Source organism: Suricata suricatta, chromosome 4 (assembly GCF_006229205.1).
Source record: "Suricata suricatta isolate VVHF042 chromosome 4, meerkat_22Aug2017_6uvM2_HiC, whole genome shotgun sequence".
Classification (NCBI taxonomy): domain Eukaryota; kingdom Metazoa; phylum Chordata; class Mammalia; order Carnivora; family Herpestidae; genus Suricata; species Suricata suricatta.
The window spans coordinates 110,044,923-110,067,675 of NC_043703.1; the positions used below are offsets into that span (position 1 = coordinate 110,044,923).

Consider the following 22,753-nt stretch of genomic DNA (forward strand, 5'->3'; position numbering starts at 1 on the left):
AGGACGGAAACTACTATTTATTAAGGCCCACTGTGTGCCAGGCAGTATGTGAAAGTTTTTCACATCTGTTATAGCATGTAATCCTCATAGTAGCCCTGTACCTATGGGTAATGTTGCACCTGCTTTACAGATGCGATGCTGAAGCCTCTCAAGGTGGCCCAAAGTCTTCTAGATAGGACATGCTGGAGACAGGCTGCGAATGCAAGTCTATCCCAAAGCCTGTGCTTCTTTGAGAGAAGAACCATAAGCCAAAAGTTGACATCATCATCTAGGTAGAGGTCACTGGACAGTGGGGGTGGTCTCGGGGTCAATGGACAATGACAACAAGAATGCAGATAGTTTGGTATAAATAGGAAGTGTGGACTTGAAGAGAAGAGTTAATGTTTAGTGAGTGTTTTGGGAGGGAATTCTGGAAATGGAAGTGCAGAGTCAGTGGAATATTGACATCACACATGGTGATACTGGTGGTGTGAGAAGGGTTTAAAGGAATTATCAGGGAAATTAAGATCCACTTAAATGACCATGGGTCTGTTGGAATGGTAAAGGCTTGTTTTGAGGCAAGGTTTACCTCCTCATTGCCTTTGAGTTGTTACAAATTGTGACACTTGTTTTCATCCAGTCTGTTTTTGTTCTCATGTCTGCCAGGATCAATACTGAAAAATGGGCACTTTCTCTAAGAATTATGATCAAGCTTGGTAAATATTTCAATTCAATTCAAATGGATTGTTTTAAATCCTGAAACATTTATTTAAAATAAGAAAAATGAAGTGTTAGGTATTGTTCCTCTTAGTGGAAGTGAATGGGTTTGAGTTTTATAGAAAATTGACTCAATTCTTCATCCTCTTTCACTTATGGTAGACCAGTAAGAAGGTAATTGTTGGCTCAGTGGTTTCTGAAGATAACCGTTCTTCATTACTGTTTATACTATTTCGCTTCCCAGATTCCCTGACTAAAATCCATTTACTCTCTAAGCTAGGCATATTTAATTATGAATCCTTAAAATGGCTGATGGGACATTATGAAGACTTTAATGGGCCTTGGCACAATTAATGGAGTTATTTCCTGGGTATGAGTAAGAAGTAGTTGACATCACCAAGTGATTAGTAGGTTCCTTGATGTCAATCAGGTTACCCGGTTTCTGGAGGGCTATTTCTATGAGACTGATATCTATAGGGACTAGGTGAAGCATTTTCAGTTAAATATTATAAAAAAAAAAGTTCAGGGGTGCCTGGGTGGCTCAGTTGGTTAAACATCTGACTTCGGCTCAGGTCATGGTCTCACAGTCTGTGGGTTTGAGCCCCGTGTCGGGCTCTGTGCTGACAGCTCAGAGCCTGGAGCCTGTTCAGATTCTGTGACTCCCTTTCTCTCTGCTCCTCCCCCGCTTGCTCTCTGCTCTGTCTCTCAAAATAAAATAAAGACATTAAAAAAATAAAAAAAGAGTTCAGCTTTTGCTCTTCTTGGCACACTCAAACGTATTTATTTTAGGATTTATTCATGTGAATTTTTGATCATGTTTCCTTGCTACATGAAAATCTCCCAGATAAGTTAGAGTTAAATAGAAACATTGTTCCTGATTTTGGGTAGGTGTCAACTTTTTTCCTGCTGGTTTTCTTGGAGTTGGTCCACCAAGAAGAGTTATTTGCCCCTGTCTGCATCAGCTAGGTGGAATGGGGTATAAATCATGCAGCTATTCAAAAAGTATTTATTGAGTGCCTGCTATAGGTCAGGTATGGGTCTGGGGACTAGAATCCTACTAGATGGCAAGACAGAAGTCCTTGCCCAAGGATTTCCGGTGGGGAAGATACCCAATAAAGAAGCAGTCACTTACATGAATCATAATGTCAGAGAGTAGTAAACAGTGTAAAGGAAACCAGAGAAAGGTCATAGAGAGGGAGAGGAGTTATCATATTGTGAGGTCAGGGAAGACCTCCCTGCAGAGGTGGAATTTGAGCTGAGATCAGTTAAGAAGGCTGGGGACATTTGGCACTAGACACTTTGCTTTTGATGTTTAATGCAAAGTGCTTTAGAATGTCCTGTCATTCTCAACTGACAATCCTTGGAAGAAGATACTAGTATCCTCCCATTCAGAAAGTTGAGGAAACTGAATGAAGGTGGTTAAATGAATCAGTAGAGTACACAGAGCTGGGGCTTCACTGGGACTTGCCTCATTGGGTGTCTCACTATCATACCCCACAGATCAGAGCTGCCTGCAGACATGCCTCAGTGCACCCAAGAGAGGTGCTGGTGTGCGTGTCAGTTCACATAGCAAAGATGCCAGGTGCTGAAAGGGAATGTCAGAGAGGGTCCCTCAGGGGTGTCCACCTGGGTAGGTGTGGTTGGGCACTTAATAGCTCCTTTGGTCCAGCTCACTCAGGATGAACTAAGACTCGGAGGACCTGACACTAACCTTGGGGTGTTCCAGTAACCTTTATTTGAAAGCATTAAAAAGAAATATGAAAACTACCTTCATTTAAAATGACACCAACACCTCTTCACCAAGTCACGCCTCAGGTGTTTAAGAAATGCTGTGAAGTAACTGACAGTAAGAAAAATGCACAACGTGCTTTTTGTTCTTTCTATTTCAGAGAATTTAGGCTTTCTGTAGCTCCCTCTGGTAACAAGACATCTAAACGTGTTCAAAACACTGTTGTTATCTTTCACTTTACCCTTGAGCAATGCAAAGAAAATACTGTGAACTGGCAGACATTATTTTGCTAACACTCTCTTGTACATCCTAGTTGTGCTTCTCCTAGGAAACCTCCCTTTCCCTTGCTGGAAAGATGTTTTCTGCATTGGCTGCTTTGGGGTCTATTTTCAGGAGCACATGGTTTGACTTGCTTTTTAAATTTCATCCTGGCCCTATGTCTTGTATTTTTTTAAGTTCAGCAGATACATCATCACCTGAACTTATTTCTGGTTTCATGGAAGAAATTTTACTTGGAATGTAAAAGGGCTGGAGACCTGAACTTTGTAGGTTGTGGAGGCAAACATGTGGCACATGTGCCATTGCTGTCCCTTCCCTAACCTGTGACAGATGTCAGTAACTGGATCTAGCATTATTTTCTTGTTAAGTTTAGACACAGCCCCAGGACCCTTCTCAATTCTTGGCAGCCACTACTGACTGCCAGAGTTGACTCATGGATACAAATTCCTTGTCATCATGAAGTAGTCAGAATAACTTCCTGCTCATAGCTGCCTTGACTGTTTATACCATAACCTTTAAAATAGTCTAAAATGCTCTTATTTTACTCTTAGTATTAGCATGACAAATATAACACAAACATTATAGAATATCTTTGATTTCAGCATGAGAAGAGTGTGTTAGAATCTTTGGGAGGGGGTCTATACATGTTAAAGTTCTCCAGTTTCACTAACATTTCCACCAGTGAGTTGAATAACATTAGAGCACACATTTTCCATTTCTGGCCTAGATTTCCACCTGCCCTCATAGTGAATGGACACCCCTGGGCAAACCTGAGGAACAGAGATCTTGAAAGCATCTTCAGTTGGCAAGAAGCTCTAAGAGGGCCAGTCCCACTTCACATGACCACTCATCTTTATCCCAGGGATCTGCAGCAGTGGCTGAGTTTCCTGACAGTGAGACAGGTCTCTCTTCATCCATGCAAAGCCTGGTGGCTCTTCCCTCCCAAGGACTCATTTCTGGCCCACAAGGTAGATGGTCTCCCTTGGTGGAAAGGCTGATGCTCCTATCAGCCTGGAGCTGGATGGGCATACCTGCTCAGGGAAGGAGGCAGCTTCTCTCACAAAGACCCCATTTGTAGCTTCCAAGAAAGAATGTCTCAGAATGTTCAAAAGCAAGTTGTAAAAATATTTTTTCAGAGGGACCTCATTAGTTTTAACAGTATATGCTCATAACTGGAAGTAATGACTTTGCAATTATAGGTCAAACTTCAAATAGGAGCAGGAGACCTATTTCTAGAGAAACAAATAAGGCTGCCTCCCATTGAGCTAAGTTGTACTTTGAACTTTCCTAGAGTTTATTTTCCCTAAGGAAATGGAGCAACTGTTGGTTCATCAATAATACCTGTGACTATAGATGGTCTATGCCAAAGGACTCCCAAGTATTTTAGAAGTGACCTCTGTGTCTATGTTTGGCCATATCATCTCCTAGAGGCCTTTCATTTCCATCTAATACTCAGTGGTGTGCAGGATGGGTGCTGGGCAGAAAGCATATGATTCCTGGTCTTTACAGGAGACCAAATGTCTAGGGGATCTCTTGCACATGTTGTTATAGTATTCATGCTGGTCTGCTTTTCCCTGATAGAATTCATAGACTTGTTTATCCATTCAGTTACTCAACAGAAGTTAACGATTGCCTATTATATGTGGAGCCCTAGGCTCTATTCTTGAAAACAAAGATGAGTAAAAGATTGTCCTGCCCTCATTGAACTCAAAATCTAATGGGAGAAACAGAGCTGTATGTAGTTTTATTTTTAGTATATTTTTAAAGTAATCTCTACACCCAGTGTGAGGTTCTAATTTACAACCCTGAGATTAAGAGTTGCATGTTTTACTGACTAAGCCATCCAGGTGCCCCATAGATACTATAAAGCAGGGTACCATAAAGAAATGTCCTGAGTTTTCTGATGTATAAGCAAAGTTCTGTAATCCTGATAAGAGAGTATGTTTGTGGGGGAAGCTTCCTTGTAAAAGGGCCAAATAACCTGCTACTTAGTGCATACTTAGTAGGATGCCATTTTCTTTTTCTTCTTGTTACCTCCCTACATACCCCAAAGTTAGACAAACAGACGGAACCTTGGGTGATGCAGCCCAAGGCAAGCCAAGGGACAACAATTCTTTGAGCATAAAGATGCATAGAAGGTATGCCAAGAGGTGGTTATTGACGGTCATTGAATAGCTATTGGCTTATGGATGTTTCTTTCTCAGGTTAGAACACAGTTACCTCTTTTCTTTCTTTCTTCCTCCACCTGGTAATTGGAACTCCTCTGAAAGCTATATATCAAGCCCACCATTCTGTGAGCAATGCTTCTTGACCTCTCAGCTTTTTATCCTAATCTAGATCCCTAATTTATTTGTTCCCATACCATTGTTCACATTTTATCTCCTTCTCTTGTCCAAACTACTTCCTTTCCCAGCACAGATTCCACAGTCCAACATTGAAAGCCCTCCTTTGTAAAGACCTTGCTCCCTAGTCTCTCTATAATGGTACTCCTCTGGCAAAATCCCATCCGTGCTTAATAGCATCTATCTACTCCTTACCTGTACCCAAACCACTAAACAAGCAGGACAACAATACTTGGCTGTGTCTTAGATTCATGAAGACACGTTACTCAATATTGGCCTGCCCTCTGCCACATCTTTCCTACTAGTATATGCATGTTCACACTCTCCAAACACTTATTTATTCAAGATCCATTTGGTGAGCATTAACTTTATGTGTGGCATAGTCATAGGCTCTGGGGACAGGATAATGAACACGATGGAAGATACCTGGAGTTTTCATTTGAGGTAGCAAACAGATTTTACACAAGTAAATATCAGGTAATATTTACTAAGAGCTATGTAAGGAATTTTGGGTGAATTGACAGAGAGCCTGGCTGACTAGTATATATTCATTGGTTTGAGAAAAACTCACTCAAGGAGACATTTAAGTAAATATCTGTATACCAGGGAGGAGCTAGCATGTGAAGATCAGAGGGAAGAGCATTCAGAGCAGAGAGAACAGCTGAAGTAAAGGCCCTGATGGGATTGGGCTTATCGTGTCCAAAGAACAGAAAGGCCAGTGTGGCCAGAGAATAGTGGACAAAAAAGAGACAAGTATGAAGTTAGAGTACACATGGGTGTAGAATTGCAGATGTAGGGAGGTTCAGGATGTTCCCTGTTGGTCCTGATTTCCATGCTGAAGGAGAAGTCAGGGTATATTGTAGGTGTTCTATAGGTGGTAAGTAGAATGGGGAATTTTGGAGCACTCAGGGGAATGGGGTAGAAGGGGGCTAAGGGCAGGGGTAAGGATTAGAGGGTGGATCTTTGACCCCTTTGTGGCTGGGATCAGAGTTTATAGTGGCTTTGATCATTCCAGCTTTGCTATATGTGGGTGCAGAGGAGGCTAAATCTTGCATTGATCTGAGGATGATTTTTTTTCAGAACAGACGTGAAGGAAATGACACTACACGTGTAGTTTGAAGATCAGGCATATACAATTCAGGCTGTCAGGGGAGAGGCTAAGAAGGATATGAAAGCTAGAGGTGAAACAGAGACATCAAGATTCTTTTGTGAGATTGGAAAACAGTCGGAGAATTAATTTTCAATAGTTTTAGTATTTTATGTATTGTTTTCATCCAGCAACAGCAGCCTGAGTTCTTGATATTAGTTTGGCACCTGGAAGGATGGGTGATATTAAGGAGGTCTGTTTGAATGGGTTTACCTTCTTCAGACAAAAATATTTGTGGGGAAAGCGAGAAGGCAGGATTTTGGAGCAAAGAGAGAAGGAAGGAAAAGGTGAACAGAAAGAGGTCAGAAAAAAGGAGGCTATCACAAAGAGAAAGTGGCTGATTGTGTGTCTGTGATCAATCATTCTAACAAAAAGGCCTGTAAAACAGCCTTGCCCTCCCAGAGCATCGCCGTTCTGCCAGCTGAAGCCCCATCAGGAGATATGGATGGTGATTCATAGGAAGGTCTTCTGTCTGCCTTAGCAGTTTACTCCACTGCACGTGGTGTTTTTGCTAGTGGCAGATTTTCTTTGAAAATTCTCTTTGTGGGAAAACTGTGGTCACATGTGAATACAAAGTAACCTTTGGAAGATATTTTTTCATCTTTCATTTACGAATAGAAGAGTTTCCCAGTAATTTAGTTTTGTCTGAGGTTTGAGAGGTATGAAAACATTCAAGAACCAGCCTCATTTGTATAGCTATTGTGTGCCAATTACACTCAAAAAAAAAATAAATAAATAAATACCACCCAAACCTAAATTCTCAAGGATATCTGCGCCTTTCATTTTCATAAGATCATTGAGATCTTAGACTTCGATGAAACAACTCAAAGTTCCAGTTGCTTTTATTTTTTCTATTTTATCTTATTGGAGTAAATTGAGTTTATCTTATTTTCAATGTAATACAAGTTCCCTTGATTTTTCAGAATCTTATTCCTAATCAGGCATTTGAGGAGTACTTGATTGATTGAGTAGTTGCCTAGCCTTTTACTCTTTGGCCTAGGGGCAGCCAGCATAGTGGCCTTTAGGTTAGTTCCGAAGGATATCAATTAGTGAAAAGCAGCGGGTGGGGGGGAAGATTGGTGGTCAAGAAGGTTGGCGGCACTCTGGATGAAACAATGTTAACAGATTGTTTCTTACTGCTTATTTACTAAGAGGTTTTAATATGCTAAGAAGCATTGAAAATTTCCAAGTGAGTGGTAGAGCATGAGATCGGTTTATGTTCTTTTGAACACAGGGTCTTTTTGTTGGAGAATCTTCTGGGACTGATATTACACAGAACCCACTGCATCTTAACATACTGGCACAGATAGCATTAAGATGTCCAAGACAGAATAATGGGGCAGAAAAGGGCTGAAATGCAGAATAATGGACTTCATGTAGAAGATGCCAAATTCTCCCTTACTTCTAGTTTGGTTTATTGCTTCATCATTTCTATGCTCCATCTACATACTATCCTTGATATCAGATTAACCTTTCTAAAATAGAACTTTTCTCAGATTGCTCATTTAATCAAATGGCTTTGTGTTAATCTAAAGGTGTGACAGATGGTATTTTCCAAAGATTAAACTCTTATCAATCTATCCTCTTCTTCCAAGTGACTGATATTCCACCCATATGATTTTTTTTTACCTTGTGACAACACTTCAACCAAGAAGTGAAGTCTCCCATTGAAAATGGAAGGGGCTTGCAATTGCTTCAACTGAAAGAATATGATGGAAGTGATATATGTGACTTCCAGTGTTAAGTCATGAAAACTTACAACTTCTGCCTCTCTCCCCATCTGTCTGTATCTTGTGTCTCTGTCTCTCTCACACTTTGCCTTGGAACTCAGCCCTCTGCTGTGAGGAAGTCTGACCCAGCCTACCTGGAGAGGAGCTGAGACCCCCAGCCAACAATCAATATCAACTTTCAGAATGGGAATGAATGAAACTTCAGATCTCAGGTTTTTTTGAGCTTTCCAGGTGAGCCCCAGAGGTTGTAGAGCAGACATGGGCAGTCCCTATGATGCTTTATCTGAATTCCTAACCCACAGAAACTGTAAGCGGTTTCATAAATGGCTGCTTTATGGTAGTAAATTTATAACAGCCATAGTAATTACAGTGAAAAGTAAAACTACAGATTATTAATCTGAAATTATAGATCCCTCTTCACTGGGATCCCTAACTACCCTTTAATTCTCACCTTCCTCTATTTCTTTATGAACTCACTGCTAAAAATCTAGTTACCTTATTTTTTGTCCCAAGTCATATTTTCCTTAGTGTACATATTTACTTTTTACATTGTAAGATTCTTGAATAGTTCTTTCAATCACATTTTCTTAGGAGTTAACACAGTGCTAAGAATATAGAGTTGCTTAATAAATATTTGAAAAATAAATCAGTGAATAAATGAATGACATCATTCTCCTAGGTAGACGTACCTTTCCTACACTTCCCTACATATTCAAATTTTGTCAATGCCTAAAGAACTAAGTTTAAGTGTTACTGCTTGCTGAATTTTCCCCCATTTACCTCCAAATTGAGCAATTCATTCCTACCTTGAGTGTGAACATACTGCATTGCTTTATATAACTTACATAGCCCTCAGTCTTTTCCAATTGCAATGATTTGTCATCTCTCCATGGGCTTATATATAATTTCTCCCATTAGTTTTGAAGGTTCTTTAAGACAGGACTATACCTTATTTTCCTTTTCCTCCCCCTCTTCCTCCTCCTCCTCCTCCTCCTCCTCCTCCTCCTCCTCCTCCTCCTCCTCCTCCTCCTCCTCCTCCTCCTCCTCCTCCTCCTCCTCCTCCTCCATCTTCTTCTTCTTCTTCTTTCTTCCCATTTTAAAATGTTCAAAAGCTCTTTGGTGATTATTTGGAGACAAGAACAAAACAGTAGCCCTCCAAACAAACAAACAAAAATAAAATCTGAATCAAACTTAGGCTGTATTACATTTGTAGACTGTTCACATCCAGACTGCTATTTCTGAACTCTCTACCATTCACCACACTGTGAGCATTGTACTCTATTTCAGGAGGATGACATACTTTATGAGGATATTAATATACTAAAGTAATAGGGGTCTGCAGGAGGTACCTCCAGGGCCCCTTCAGTAGTGGAGAGAAGAATGAAAGCTCATGAAAGGATGGAATTCAGATTCCCAACTCTTCAGAAGCAGTTCTACCTTATCAGAGGACTGACATATATACAATTTCATTTGGATAAAGTTCATTGTGTAAAAGAAAATTAACAGCATATTAAAAGAAGTGAGGAATTCAGAAATCATAAACTGTTGAAGGTACTAGGGATATTCAGGTATATCTGAGAACACATTACACATGGGAAGACATGATGCCCATTTTCAGTTAAGAATGTCATGTACATTAAGGACTCATGCTCAATACCTTCCCATGGTTGACCCATGGTGAATGGATGGGTAGATTTGGGGTCATTCTTAGGAAGGCTTTAATAAGGGAGATTACCATCACTAGGTTAGACTGCCCTACCAAGTAGTGTGTTCTCTTGCACTGAAATTCTCCAAATAGGGTCAAATAGGGAGCCTTATGTTAGGAAGAATGATTTAATTAATATGTTCCAACTCTTAATTTCGGTGCCCTTTTAGCGTCAGTTTAGTAAAGGAAAATAAAATCATTCTTGGTATTTCAAATAGAGGGAATTAAATGCAGGGAGTTGGTTATACATTTGGAGCAGACTGAAAGGTCAAAAAGGGTGGAGGAAGGCACCTGGAAGAGACAAAAGGAAGGTAATGTCAGTCTCCTAGAGTGAAGCCCAGAAGCTGCATCTTCTGCCACTCTGTAGGAAGCAAGCAGCAGTTCAATCTGGATATGTTGAACAGGAGGTGCATTAACCAGGCCTACAGCTCCTGACAGGGTGTTGCCTTTGCAAAGGCTGTTGCACATCAGAATCACCCATCCCTGCTGTCACAAGAGTAACCACCTGCAGCCAATGGCAGTGGCCATATGGTCAGATCCAGAAGTTGGAATCTTTCATCTTTCTTCAACCTGTTGGCCTCCTGCCAGTGCTTCCTATTGGCAGAACCTAGTAGGAAGGTGGTAGACAAGGGAACCTGGGAAATGTGGTTCAGAGGCTCAGCCCAGCAGAATGCAGCACAGTATGTGAAGGTAGGTGTGGGACTGAGAGACAACAGGCTAATAATTGCTACCTGGGCTCACAGACCACACTGGCTCAAGCATCTGTTTCTCACTTGAACACCTTTAGTAGCTCCAACTGGTCTCCTTAAATCTTTTCTGACCTTTCTGATATTTGGTGTCTAGGCTATAGCTGGAAGGGTCCCTCTAAACCAAAAATGTAACTATGTCACGCCTTTTCTTAAAACCTTCCAATAGTTCCCCAATTACATTAGGATATGAACCCTCTCTTTTGCATACATGGCCTAGAAGGTCCTGTGTGGTCTACCCCTTGTTTATATTTATAGCTTTCTCTTATACTAGGTTGCTTCTTGATCTTTGCAACATAGCTATAATGGTCTTCTTTCAGTTTCTTGAATGTACTATTCTCCTTTTCTGCTGCAGGTCCTTTGTACATGTGCTTTCTCTTTTATCTGGTATGTTATCCCCATTCCCCAACTCCCAGAAAACCCATACATTCTTTCTTTGGAATTCAGTTCAGTCAACCTTCCTTCATAGAGGCTTTCTCTGGCCTCCCTGACTGACTCAATTGCACCATTTTAATATAAATGTTTCTGGTTATCAATTATTTATTTCTGTTGTTTTCTCTCTCATTTTCTCTCCTTCACCTCACATATCCATTGTATTTCTGTCTATCCCTCTCGACTATTAACTTCATGAATATAGGAATTATGTTCTTTTCTTTGCTCAACAATGCTTACTCACTACACAGCACAGTTCCTGGTATGTAAAAGATGCTTAATAAATAAATAAGTGTATGAACACATGGGTATATGATTTGATAATTCTTCCTTTCTGAGTGAAAGTTAAAAACATTTTGGGAATGAAATCAGTGTCCATTGCCTTTTTTTTATTGTGTTCTTTAAATACTGAATTCATAGGCATCATTTAAATATTAGAAAATGACAATCATTTTTCTCTATTCTGTTTGAGAGAATTCTAAAGTCTCTCCCTGTGTAAAAATATAGCTTCTTTCTGAAGATATTTTGCCTTTTGCTTGCACTCTCTGAGATCCCCTGCTCTCCCCAGTGGCTTTCGTCTTCAATCACAAATTCTCCCATGAGAGAACCCCTTTAAGGATGCTGCTTTTGTTTACTGGGTGGTTTTAAGCCTAGTCTATTCTGAGAATAAAACCCTCAAACTGACATAGTGGAGTTTGCAGTTAGGAATTTAAACCACTTGACTCTAAGACTATAGTGACAAGAACACAGGGAAATATAGATGAGAATCTGAATTGTAAAAATTCCCTAGGACTCACTGGAAAGCTACCTAAGGATGGTGAAAAAAACCAATGAAACAGTTTTCTACAAAAGGCCATATTGGGGTCAGCACCTTGCTCACGATTTCTTTGGCTATAGTTTTTCCACCCTTAGCAATTGCCCCTGAAGCGGGCAAAGAATTGTGACACTATTGGTCTTCAAGTCAGTTTGCAGGGAGTTCATATTTGGGAATATTGGTGCCATCTGGATTTTCAATTTGCCATGAGAGCACTCTTTCCTAGGCTTGAGGATTTTAAAGTATGATGAGATGGGCAATAAAAGAGAAATATGACATTTGTCACAAGTGATTATTGTTTTTATTTATTCCCCATCCCTTAACCCGTAAGTGAAATGTCCTAGTCAAGGACTTTGGCTGACTGGGGAACTCCCAGTCTTTGCCAGATGGAGGAAATATAAACTTGAAGGGATATATTTTTATGCTGTTTACAGTGCATGGAAGTTTCCTTAAATATATAATCAGAGGTAATTAGACTATATGGTGTAAGAGGGGGTATAAACACTATTGACATGCTAGTCTCGGAATAGGCACATCTGAGTTGATTTGCCTTTGACAGTTTCTGATTTTCTATATTTTTGATATTTTGGGAAGCAGATGTGATGAGCGTAAAGAAGTTTAGGCTTCAGAATAATATATCGGCTCCAAAAAAATACTGCTTGGTTGAACTCCCTTAACTTTTTAATCTATAGAGAAACACTGACACATGGAAGGATGTTGCCGATCTGGGGCTTAGTAAATTTGAAGATTCAAGATGGCAGGATTCTCTCTGTCACAGACTAGTAGCTTGAATTAATGGTACTAAAATTGTCTGCCACAGGGTTGACATCTTTACTCTGGTTGGACTTTTTACATTTATGTAACCCTTCCAGTCTTGAGGCAGATTTAATATCAGCATATTTTATTTTGCCTGTCAGCAGACTATTAAGTCATTCTCTTAGTATCATGTGAAAATACAAAACACAGCAACAATGTGAGAACAGTATGATTATTAACAGTTTCAAATAGGAACAAATGGTGTTTTCTATATTTGAGACACATCTGATCACTCCAGATATGTTTCTCCTTGCTTTCATTCATTATAGATATGTCCCAAGGCCCTACCAGCCTGGAGATAGAATCTGGATATGAAACACTAGCCCAGGCTTTATTCCAAGACTTGGTGCCCTCCTGTAGAGCCCCCATATAAGTGCTTGCAGACCTCACTGCTTTGGCTGACACATAACAAATTACCTAAGAACTTCGTGACTAAAAACAACAAACATTTATTATCTCAGAAAATGTAGGTTCTGTGGTTTAGGAATTTGAGAGTGGCTTATTGGCTGGCTTGGGATGTCTCATGAGATGATAACCAAATATCAGCTGGGGTTGTAGTCATCTGAAAGCATGATTGGACCTAGAGTATCAGCTTCCAAAATGGCTCCCTCACAGGGCTGTTGGCAGGAGGCCTGCATTACTTGTCACATGGGCCTCTCCATATGCCTGCTTGAGTGTCCTAATGACATGGCAGCTGGATTTCCCTCGAGCGAGTGATTGAGAGAGAGAGAGAGCAAGGAGGCCATATTGTTTTTAAAGTCCTCGTTGTAGGAGTCAGGCTATTTCATTTCTGCCACATTCTGTTCCCCAGGTCACTGCATTCAAGTTAGACTCAAGGGTACAGGCATTAGGCTCCATCTTGTGAAGATAGTAGTATCAAAGAATTTCTCAATATATTTTAAAGCCACCCCATTGCTGATTGTGGCCTACTCTACATCACAATCATTATATCTTACTTGTAGTTTAAGATCTCATCACATTCCCCTGGTACTGGTGATGGCCCAGTGGTACCTCTGTCCAGGGGCTGCAGCTGGTTTTATCAGCTACTGCTTCTCTGCTTAAGGAGAAAAACAATGGGCATACCCTTCAGGGAATATAATTGGGTTAAACTTAAACCTGAGTTTTTTTTTAACTTAAGATAGTTCTTTGAGGCTTTGTGAGCAGTTAGTTTCTAGTAGTGGAGGTTATCCACTAACTTCTTGATTACCTTCTATTGTTTGGGAGCAAAGTTAGTTATCTGAAAGTATAACAAATCCATGCCCTTCTCCCCACCACCTCCTCCTCACTGCTGTCAGGAGATGGAGCCTCCTTTCCAAGGACCTATGATCCTTTGCTCCAGCTGTGTGTGTGTCAGGGCTCCATGGCTCCATGAACATTTGTGTCCTAATAAGAATAGGTCAGAGACTGTTGTGGGGAGGAAGTGTCTACACGGATCTGGACCCCCTGATTCAGACTTTGTACACCAGGGCCTAGGTGGTTCCCAGGAAGGGCTGGCTCTGGACACAGCCTGTGGCCAGGGTTTGAACCCCTCCTGACTCTGACACCAGTGTAAGAGCAGCAAGGTCCATTCCTCCTCAGGACTTTTGTACTTGCTGTTCCTGGCATGAGCCTTCAGTGTTCACACCCGACTGTGTGGCTTGGTTGATTCCTTTTTGTCATCAGGGTCTCAGCCCAAATGTCCCTCCTCAGTGAGGCTTTCTCAGACCACTCAGTCTAGAGTAATCTCCTTTCTACTGGCAGATCCTCTTTAAGAACCCCTCCTACTTTATTTCTTTCAAGGGTGTATTAATCTTTGAATGTGTTTATTTTCTCTTTGGTCTACTTTACCCATAGAATGTTTGGACCCTGAGAGTAAGGGGTCTTATTTTCCTTTTTCTCTACTGCATCCTCAGCAATTATAGTAATGCCTGATGCATAGCAGGTACTCAATAAATATTTATTTAATATTTATTGCATGAAGCAATGAATGAGTGATGGAATACACACACATTTTGCTGTGAAATGAAAACAAGACTAGCATTAGGGACTGAGCAGCCTGTGTGTTCTTGGGAATGTCTGGGAAGAAGCACCACTAACCTGGAGTCATTACAACTTGATTATCAAAGAAATGTGGCTCTCTTGTCATTTAAGTTATTAAAGCAGGGCATGCCTTTTCTGTATGTGTTTTCTGTATATGTATTGAGAACCTAAGTCTTACCACTTGGCCAGCTCATTGGCATACATTTTCCTGTGCCTCACAGGAAGAAGAGAGGGTGAGAATTTAATTACTCCCCAATCACCATGAGGCATCATCTCACTTCTGTTTCTTGCTCCCTTGATCTTACCCATTTTTTGCTTCCTTGGCTGTTTTTCCTTTAGCTCAAATGCCACATCCACCTCATGCGTCCACTCCCTTCTTACTGCCTTGTATATTTGTCCATTTAAGAATTTCTTAAAAAAATTTTTTTTAAGTTTATTTATTTATTTTGAGAGAGAGAGTAAGCAAGGTAGGGGCAGAGAGAGGGGGAGAGAGAGAGAATACGAAGCAGGCATTGGTATTCTCACTGATGGTGAGGCTCGAACTCAGGAACTGTGAGATCATGACCTGAGCCGAGATCAAGAGTTGGATGCTTAACTGACTGAATGAGCCACTCAGGTGCCCCAAGAATTTTTCTTATGCATTATTAGAAATTGCAAGATGATGAAGAAGAGACAAATAATACAAACCTTGGTGAATCTGTAAGTGCCAGAAATCTGAAGTTAGTGACATGTGTTCCTTTTGTGTTCCAGTGGTAGTTTCATTGTTCCTTTGCCCCCTCTCTTCCCTTTTGTCTCGAGGGAAAAGTCTTTGCTGCTGGATTTTTTAAAAAGGTTTTGCAGATGAACGAAATAGAAAGGACAGACTTAAAGGAGGGAAGAGGACTATTATTTGAAGCCAGGTTAGACTACTTAGGGAATTTGGGTATGGTCCTTTTCATGTCTATCTCGTTGCTTGAAAGTATAGAGCAACCTCTTTGCTTTCTAGCCTGAGTTATTTGGCAAATCCTACCCTTTCTTTCAGAGGTGATGGCATCTTGTCATAATGTGACTTGACCCCTACCTCTATCAGTTTATAAAATGGAAAATTACTTGGCAATATTGGATTCAGAAAAATTCTACAACTGCAAATTCAGGAGGAGACCAGCAATAGAGTGAGCAGGCTGGATATGATTGCCCCTCTAGATCTACTGCCCACCCCTTTCTCAGTCCTGTTATGAGCCTCCAGAAAGCTGTCCTGTGTGGGTTGTGGTAGTGGGTTCCTTTGTGCTCTGGTTCTGAGGTGGATTTGGCCAATGGAAGATATCAGCAGAGTATCAGAAAGCAGGAGGAGAGTAAGGTCAGGGTATTAACTCCTCTGACTTGTGTCCCGTGGATGGTCTATATAGGTGGCCCCTTCATCTATCTATCTCTCAGTTTCTACTAACTTCTCCTTGCCACTTCAGTGTGGGACATCTTTATAAGAGCTTTCTGGACTTGAAATGCTGTACTGTTCACAACTGCTGGACTTGAAGTGCCATACTATTCCTTGCTGATTTCTCCAAATTTCCCCATCTCTTGCAAATGAATTCCTTTATTATTTATCTGATTCTCAAGTGGATGATGCCATCTGTTTCCAGCCAGAACTTGTGTGCCTTGGTAGTTGAATCTCAGTCTTCCCCTTTAAGCCTATAAGTAGAACATTCTCTCAAATCTTGTGTCCATACCCCTTAGCAGTTTGTTTTTCAGGATCCTGACAAGTGAGCCCACAAATTATAGTGTAAATTATTTACGTTGAAAAAGTGTATATACACCTATGCAAATGAATTAGGGAATAGTTTTTGATCTCATTTCTAAGTGATGCCCTGGTAACTACAGTTTGAATTGATCAGCATGATAGGAAGTCCATCAAGAATCTTGGACTAGCTGAATCCCTCTGGGAGCCTCAGCACCTGAGGTCATCACTTAAAATTAAAAGGAGGTTTTCCTTTTGATCTTAGAACCATTCAGGAGAGATTGCCTGCCCTGTTCCTACCATATTTCCATGTTTTCTGATGGATCTATGACTTCCTCTTTGAAAAGCTGGAAACTAGGAAGAAGCATTCAATTCATTATCCAAGTGCTAAGGCCACCAAAATAGTCTATAGACTTTGCTTATTCTTTAAAAAATACACTTTTTATTTTGGAATAGTTTTATATTTATAGAACAGTTGCAAATAGAGTACAGAAAGTTCTCACATACTCTTCACCCAGCTTCTCTTACTATCTTAGAAAATGATGGTGGTTTGTCAAAACTAAGAAATTAATATTGGCATGCTCCTATTAACTAAAACTCTAGACTTCATTTGGATTTAAGTGGTTTTCCCTGCTCATGTCCTTTTTCTGGTGTAAGATCCAATCTAGTAAACCATTTTGTATTTAGTCATTGTATCTCTTTAGCCTCCTCCAATCTAGGACAGTTTCTGATAGTCCCTTCGTTTTTCATGACCTTGGCAATTTTCTCATCACTTTTAAATCATTTTACTTTATGAATGCAGTTAAAACACCAAATACAATTTTATGTCCCTATCCAGGAAAGGTAAGAATTATTTTCATTAGCTATTGTCATACTGCAGGTCCCTGCCATAGAGGAAAGGTCAAGACTTCCACCTTGTTTTCACTCTCTGCCTTGCACATATGTATCAGTAATAGTGCTGAGTGTGTTGTGATTTCCAATAAAAATAGAATAATATTGAGGACATGCTTTTTATCTTGTGATCAGTGCTTTGTTATCATGGTATCCAGTGGCTTTCATTAGCTCCCAGTATGGAGAAATGAAAATCTCTCTTTTAGGGAACATTGTCCATTTATTTTAGCTTCCCCTTTGAGGTCAATCTGTAAACTCCCTTAGATGGAAGCACTTGTAATAATTTTGAATAATGCTCTGAATCTAAGCTTCCATAAAAGACTGGCTTATTGTTTAGTCTTTCTTGTGCTTTCATTGTTGCATTCAAGAGGCCCACAACTGCCTCTTGTGTATTACTAAAAATAAAATGCTAAGACAGGGCTTTGCTGCCCAATTATTTTTATATCAGCATATTAATGGATTCTCAATCTAGACAGCCACTCACTTGTGCTCATACTTCTCATCCATGTGGCTAAGTGAAAAGACATGACTCCAACAACCTTTTATAGGCTGATGGTGAAGCTGGAACACCAAAACAAGACACTGGGACTAAAGGAGTGAATGTGTCTCCTCTTGATGACTCTAACCTTCTGTGAACTGGTGCATTTTACAATTTTCAGAGATTTAAGGACAGATTAGCAGTCTCAATTTTGAATACTTCAGCAGTGTGGGGGAAAGATATCTTCAGTTATATTGATTCATTTATTCAGGCACTTACAGAGCACTGACAATGTGTTAGATACTATGTCAGTTTCTTAGGATATCAAGATAACTGAGAATCAGTTCCCATCAGTCTAAGAAAACAGGCAACAAGTAATTGCTACTCCGTGTGGCATGTACTCTGAGGCAAAGAAGCAAAAGCAGCCCTGGGAGCACAAGGGGATGGGGAGTGAGTGGGGGAATGAGAGACGCTGGTGGTCTTGGTCCCAAGAACAATTCTTTTTAGAGCTCAGGACTTCCAAAGTGAATACCACTTTAAATAAAACTCTGGGGAAATTCAGTTGTATATAGGAAACTAAAAAAGAGAAAGGGATGAGATAGAATGTGGGAAAATCAACATGAGGCAGTTATAAGAGTACAGGCAAGAGATAATAGTTTTCCACTTCCTCCTCTGTTTTGTTATAAAAGGAAATCATAGTCTATAGAAAAATATATGAAACTGGTTTATAGTTAAATTCTAGCTCCACCAGTTTCTGCCTGTGTGATCTTGTTAAGTCTGGAGTTCTCCAACTCTCCATTTTTTCTTCCATAGAATGATGTAAAATGTGGGCACAGCTGCTGGATTGCTCTCACCTCCTTTCTCTACCTTCACCTGTTCTGCTTTGTAATACAGGAAGCTACATTTCCTTCCCAGATTTCCCTGCTCTTTGGTGTCCAGGTTGATTTGACCTGGCAGCAGCAAAATATTACAGAGCATTAGTGAGGAGAGGCCAGGGCATCTCTCCTCCTCTTGGCTTTCTTTGGCATCCTTGTTTTATCATTTCCTTCATGCTGAAGGGCCCTGACTTCTGAGCTGTTCGATCACATCCCCCCGTTGTACCTCCATCAGCGGGGTGATAGTGGCTTCCTACTGTTGATTCAGAGTTCTTTCAGTAATGATGAGTTCTTTCAATAACCCTGACTGTATTTCTAACTTTTCCATCACACAAATGTAACCAGTCTTTGGAATCAGTTTTCCTCTCTTTGTAGGATAAGTAGTAATTTTTATTTTTTGACTAGATCATGGCTAACATGTGAAGTAGGAGTACAGACTTTTACAACTGAGGAGAATCTTGGAATGCAAAATCCTATGATCATGCTAGTCAGTGGGCCTATAGGCCTAGAGAGCACATTCTTCAGTTATGGGCCCTGTGCCTATATATATACACACCAGAAGCCAGAAATTGGTTGTATATTAGTGGCTTTTCTATTGACAGAGACACAGATTCATAAAATGTATCCTTGCTCTTGGGGAGCCTATAATCTAGAAAGAATTAGGAGGAAATACCTAACATAGTAGTAACATCTTTTGGGATCTGTCCTTAAAAGCAAAGTACAAATCACATTAAAAAGCTTCTCTTGATGAACCAATCAATTATCAAGAAATCAAAAGATAGTCTAGTGTGTACTATATAGAAGACATTGTTCTAAACAATGCAGAGTGTATAAAGGAGGACTAAGACATGATTTTCCCTTTAATAAAAGCTTGTATACAAAATCCTGGAGAAGAAGTATATTACAGTTGTTTACAAATTGCAGAGATAGTACATTATAAGAACTTCAATATCCTTGCCTAACAAATAAGGGAAGTTTTCCTACTTCCAACTTTACACATTAACTTTAAATATTTTGCTCAGTTTTAAATGTTTCTTTATAAAATATAAAATATATAAATATAAAAATATTTTTTCACAAAAATGTTTATGTAGGTAATTTTTAGGTAAAAGCACTTTGGTATTATATAATGACATTTAGTGTTAGTCTATGTATGTAGTGGTGTACATTCTTGAGATATTGTCATTTGGGATGAATATAATCAGGTTTAGTGAAGGGTTTATCACATGTATTGGTTGAGATCCCAGCTGTAGAGTCCCAGCAAAAATGGATTGAAAATCTGATCCCACCACTTACTAGATTTGTGACTTAGGCAAGTTACTTCTGGAAGTCCAATTTCCTTCATTTGTAAAATTGAAGTATTATATAATACAAAGGTTATGATAAGGATTAAATGAGGCAATTACAATAAAACTTTTTAGTCTGATGCCTAGAACATAGTAAATACTCAGAAAAAGTGAGTCATTATTGTCTCTACCTTTGTCCCAAAATAGAATTTGACAGCAAAATGATAATTAGTATAAAAATGTATAGCAGACTTCAACTTCTGGGCATGATGCAACAAGAAGGGACAAACTTTGTGCCTTTGCTATAAAAACCAAAAAATTTGGAAAAACCTATGAAACAATTGCTTTTATATTTTGGACAATTGGCGTGGGAGGAGTGTGGTCCTTGAAAGAAGTGAATAAACAAGGTGAACCCTTTGATTTCCCAGCCTTCTTCCTAGAAAAACACTGAACTGTGGAATAGGGAGTAAGATTGTAAGCAAAGTGTATTGATTCTGTGCAGCTGAGGACATAGACCTTAGTTCAGAGAAGCTAATGTGTCCATAGCATACAGGGCAGAGTTATGGAGAGGAAGATGTTGCCCAGAAAAGTACCTCCAGGAATATGTATGGAGGTCTTCAGTCTTCGCTGAAAACTGTGATCTATGTGCATAGAGTGAAATGCCACAAAGGCCTGGTAATGATCTGTGAGATGAATGTTTTCCAGAGATAACCCAGGTTTAAGAGGTGTTCAGGTTCTGAGTTGCGCGAATGAAAGATCCTTGTTGATCATTCAGTAGCAACTCTAGAAAGGTCACCCCTCAGTAGTGGAGTTTAAATATCTCTAGAATAAAAGCTTCTCTAGATACATTATAAAAAATCTTGAAAAAAAGCACCAAACTTAGTGATTAATTTAGGTGCCCTCTGGTTAAAAAAACCCTAAAATTCTTTAAAGCAGGACAACCATATTCAGATACTCAAAAATGTAAAACAGACACTGTCTTTGGGTTGAGCTGTAGTGGACATGACATTAACAGGGCAGCTGACTGGCATGTTACACGCCTCGCACCGCCTCTTGTGGAAGCCTGAGCCGGCCGTGTAGTCATGTCCGCCAATGAGAATGCTAATTCACCAGCTGTTCACCTTAACAGATTCAAGAACAAGGGGAAAGATGGTACAGAAATGAGGCGTGCCAAATAGAAGTTAATGTGGAGCTGAGGAAAGCTAAGAAGGATGACCAGATGCTGCAAAGGAGAAATGTAAGCTCGTTTCCTGATGACGCAACTTCTCCACTGCAGGAAAACCGAAACAACCAGGGCACTGTCCATTGGTCTGTTGATGACATTGTTAAAGGCATAAATAGCAACAATTTGGAAAGCCAGCTCCAGGCTACTCAAGCTGCTAGGAAACTACTTTCTAGGGAAAAACAGCCTTCCCTAGACAACATAATCTGAGTTGGTTTGATTACAAAATTTGTGTCCTTGGGCAGAACTGATTGTAGTTCCATTCAGATCGAATCTGCTTGGGCTCTCACTAACATTGCTTCTGGGACATCAGAACAGACCAAGGCTGTGGTAGATGGAGGTGCTATCCCAGCATTCATTTCTCTGTTGGCCTCCACCCAGGCCCACATCAGCGAGCAAGCTGTATGGGCTCTAGAAAACATTGCAGGTGATGGTTCATTTTTCCTGAGACTTGGTTATCAAGTATGGTGCAGTTGACCCACTGTTGGCTCTCCTTGCTGTTCCTGATATGTCAACTTTAGCATGTGGTTACTTACGTGGACACTTTCAAACCTTTATCTCAATAAGAATCCTGCACCCTCTTTAGATGCTGTTGAGCAGATTCTTCCTACCTTAGTTTGCCTTCTGCATCATGATGACCCAGAAGTACTAGCAGATACCTGCTGCGCCATTTCCTACCTTACTGATGGTCCAAATGAACAGATTGAAATGGTCGTGAAAACTGGAGTTGTGCCCCAACTTGTGAAGCTTCTAGGAGCTACTGAATTGCCCATTGTGACTCCTGCACTGAGAGCCATAGGAAATATTGTCATGGGACAGACGAACAGACTCAGGTTGTGATCGATGCAGGAGCACTGGCTGTGTTTCCCAGCCTGCTAATGAACCCCAAAACTAATATTCAGAAGGAAGCTACATGGATGATGTCAAACATCACAGCTGGTCGCCAGGACCAGATATAGCAAGTTGTGAATCATGGATTAGTTCCGTTTCTTGTTGATGTTCTCTCTAAGGTGGACTTAAGACACAAAAGGAAGCTGTGTGGGTTGTGACCAACTATACAAGTGGCAGAACAGTTGAACAGATTGTATACCTCATTCACTGTGGCATAATAGAACCATTGATGAACCTTTTAACTGCAAAAGATACCAAAATTATTTTGGTTATTCTGGATGCCATTTCAAACATCTTTCAGGCTGCTGAGAAACTAGGTGAAACTGAGAAACTCAGTATAATGATTGAAGAATGTGAAGGTTTGGACAAAACTGAAGCTCTACAAAACCATGAAAATGAGTCTGTGTACAAAGCTTCATTAAACTTGATTGAGAAATATTTCTCTGTAGAGGAAGAAGATCAAAATGTTGTGCCAGAAACTACCTCTGAAGGCTACACGTTCCAAGTTCAGGGTGGCGCTCCTGGGACCTTTAACTTTTAGATTGTACAGCTGAGGCCTAAAGTTGTTTGTTGTGTACTATGTTTGGTATAAGTTTGTCTTCCTGTTTCTCTACTAAGGAACTCTTTTCAAATGTGTTTTGTTATTGTAGCACTTTTTAAAATGGAAACTATACTTGAACAGTTCCAAACTGTACAAACTGAATGAAGCTTCTCTCAATGGGTTTCTTATTTCTATATGGAATCTCCTATCTTCCAGTTCCTGTAAATAAAGATTAAATTCCACCCTTAAAAAAAAAAGTAAAACATGCAGTGTCTAGCATCCAATAAATAATTATAAAATTGATAGAAGTAAAATATATGACCAAAAAAGTACAAAGAATTTGAAGGGGGGTATGAAAGTATTCATCATAAAGTTCTTACATTGTATGTGAAGTGGTGTAATG

The 22,753-nt window shown here is 40.0% G+C and overlaps 1 pseudogene; it reads left to right on the forward strand.

The window, feature by feature from the left end:
• The first annotated feature begins 20,778 nt into the window (after positions 1–20,778).
• Positions 20,779–22,350, forward strand: LOC115289021 (annotated as a pseudogene).
• The last annotated feature ends 403 nt before the right edge of the window (positions 22,351–22,753 follow it).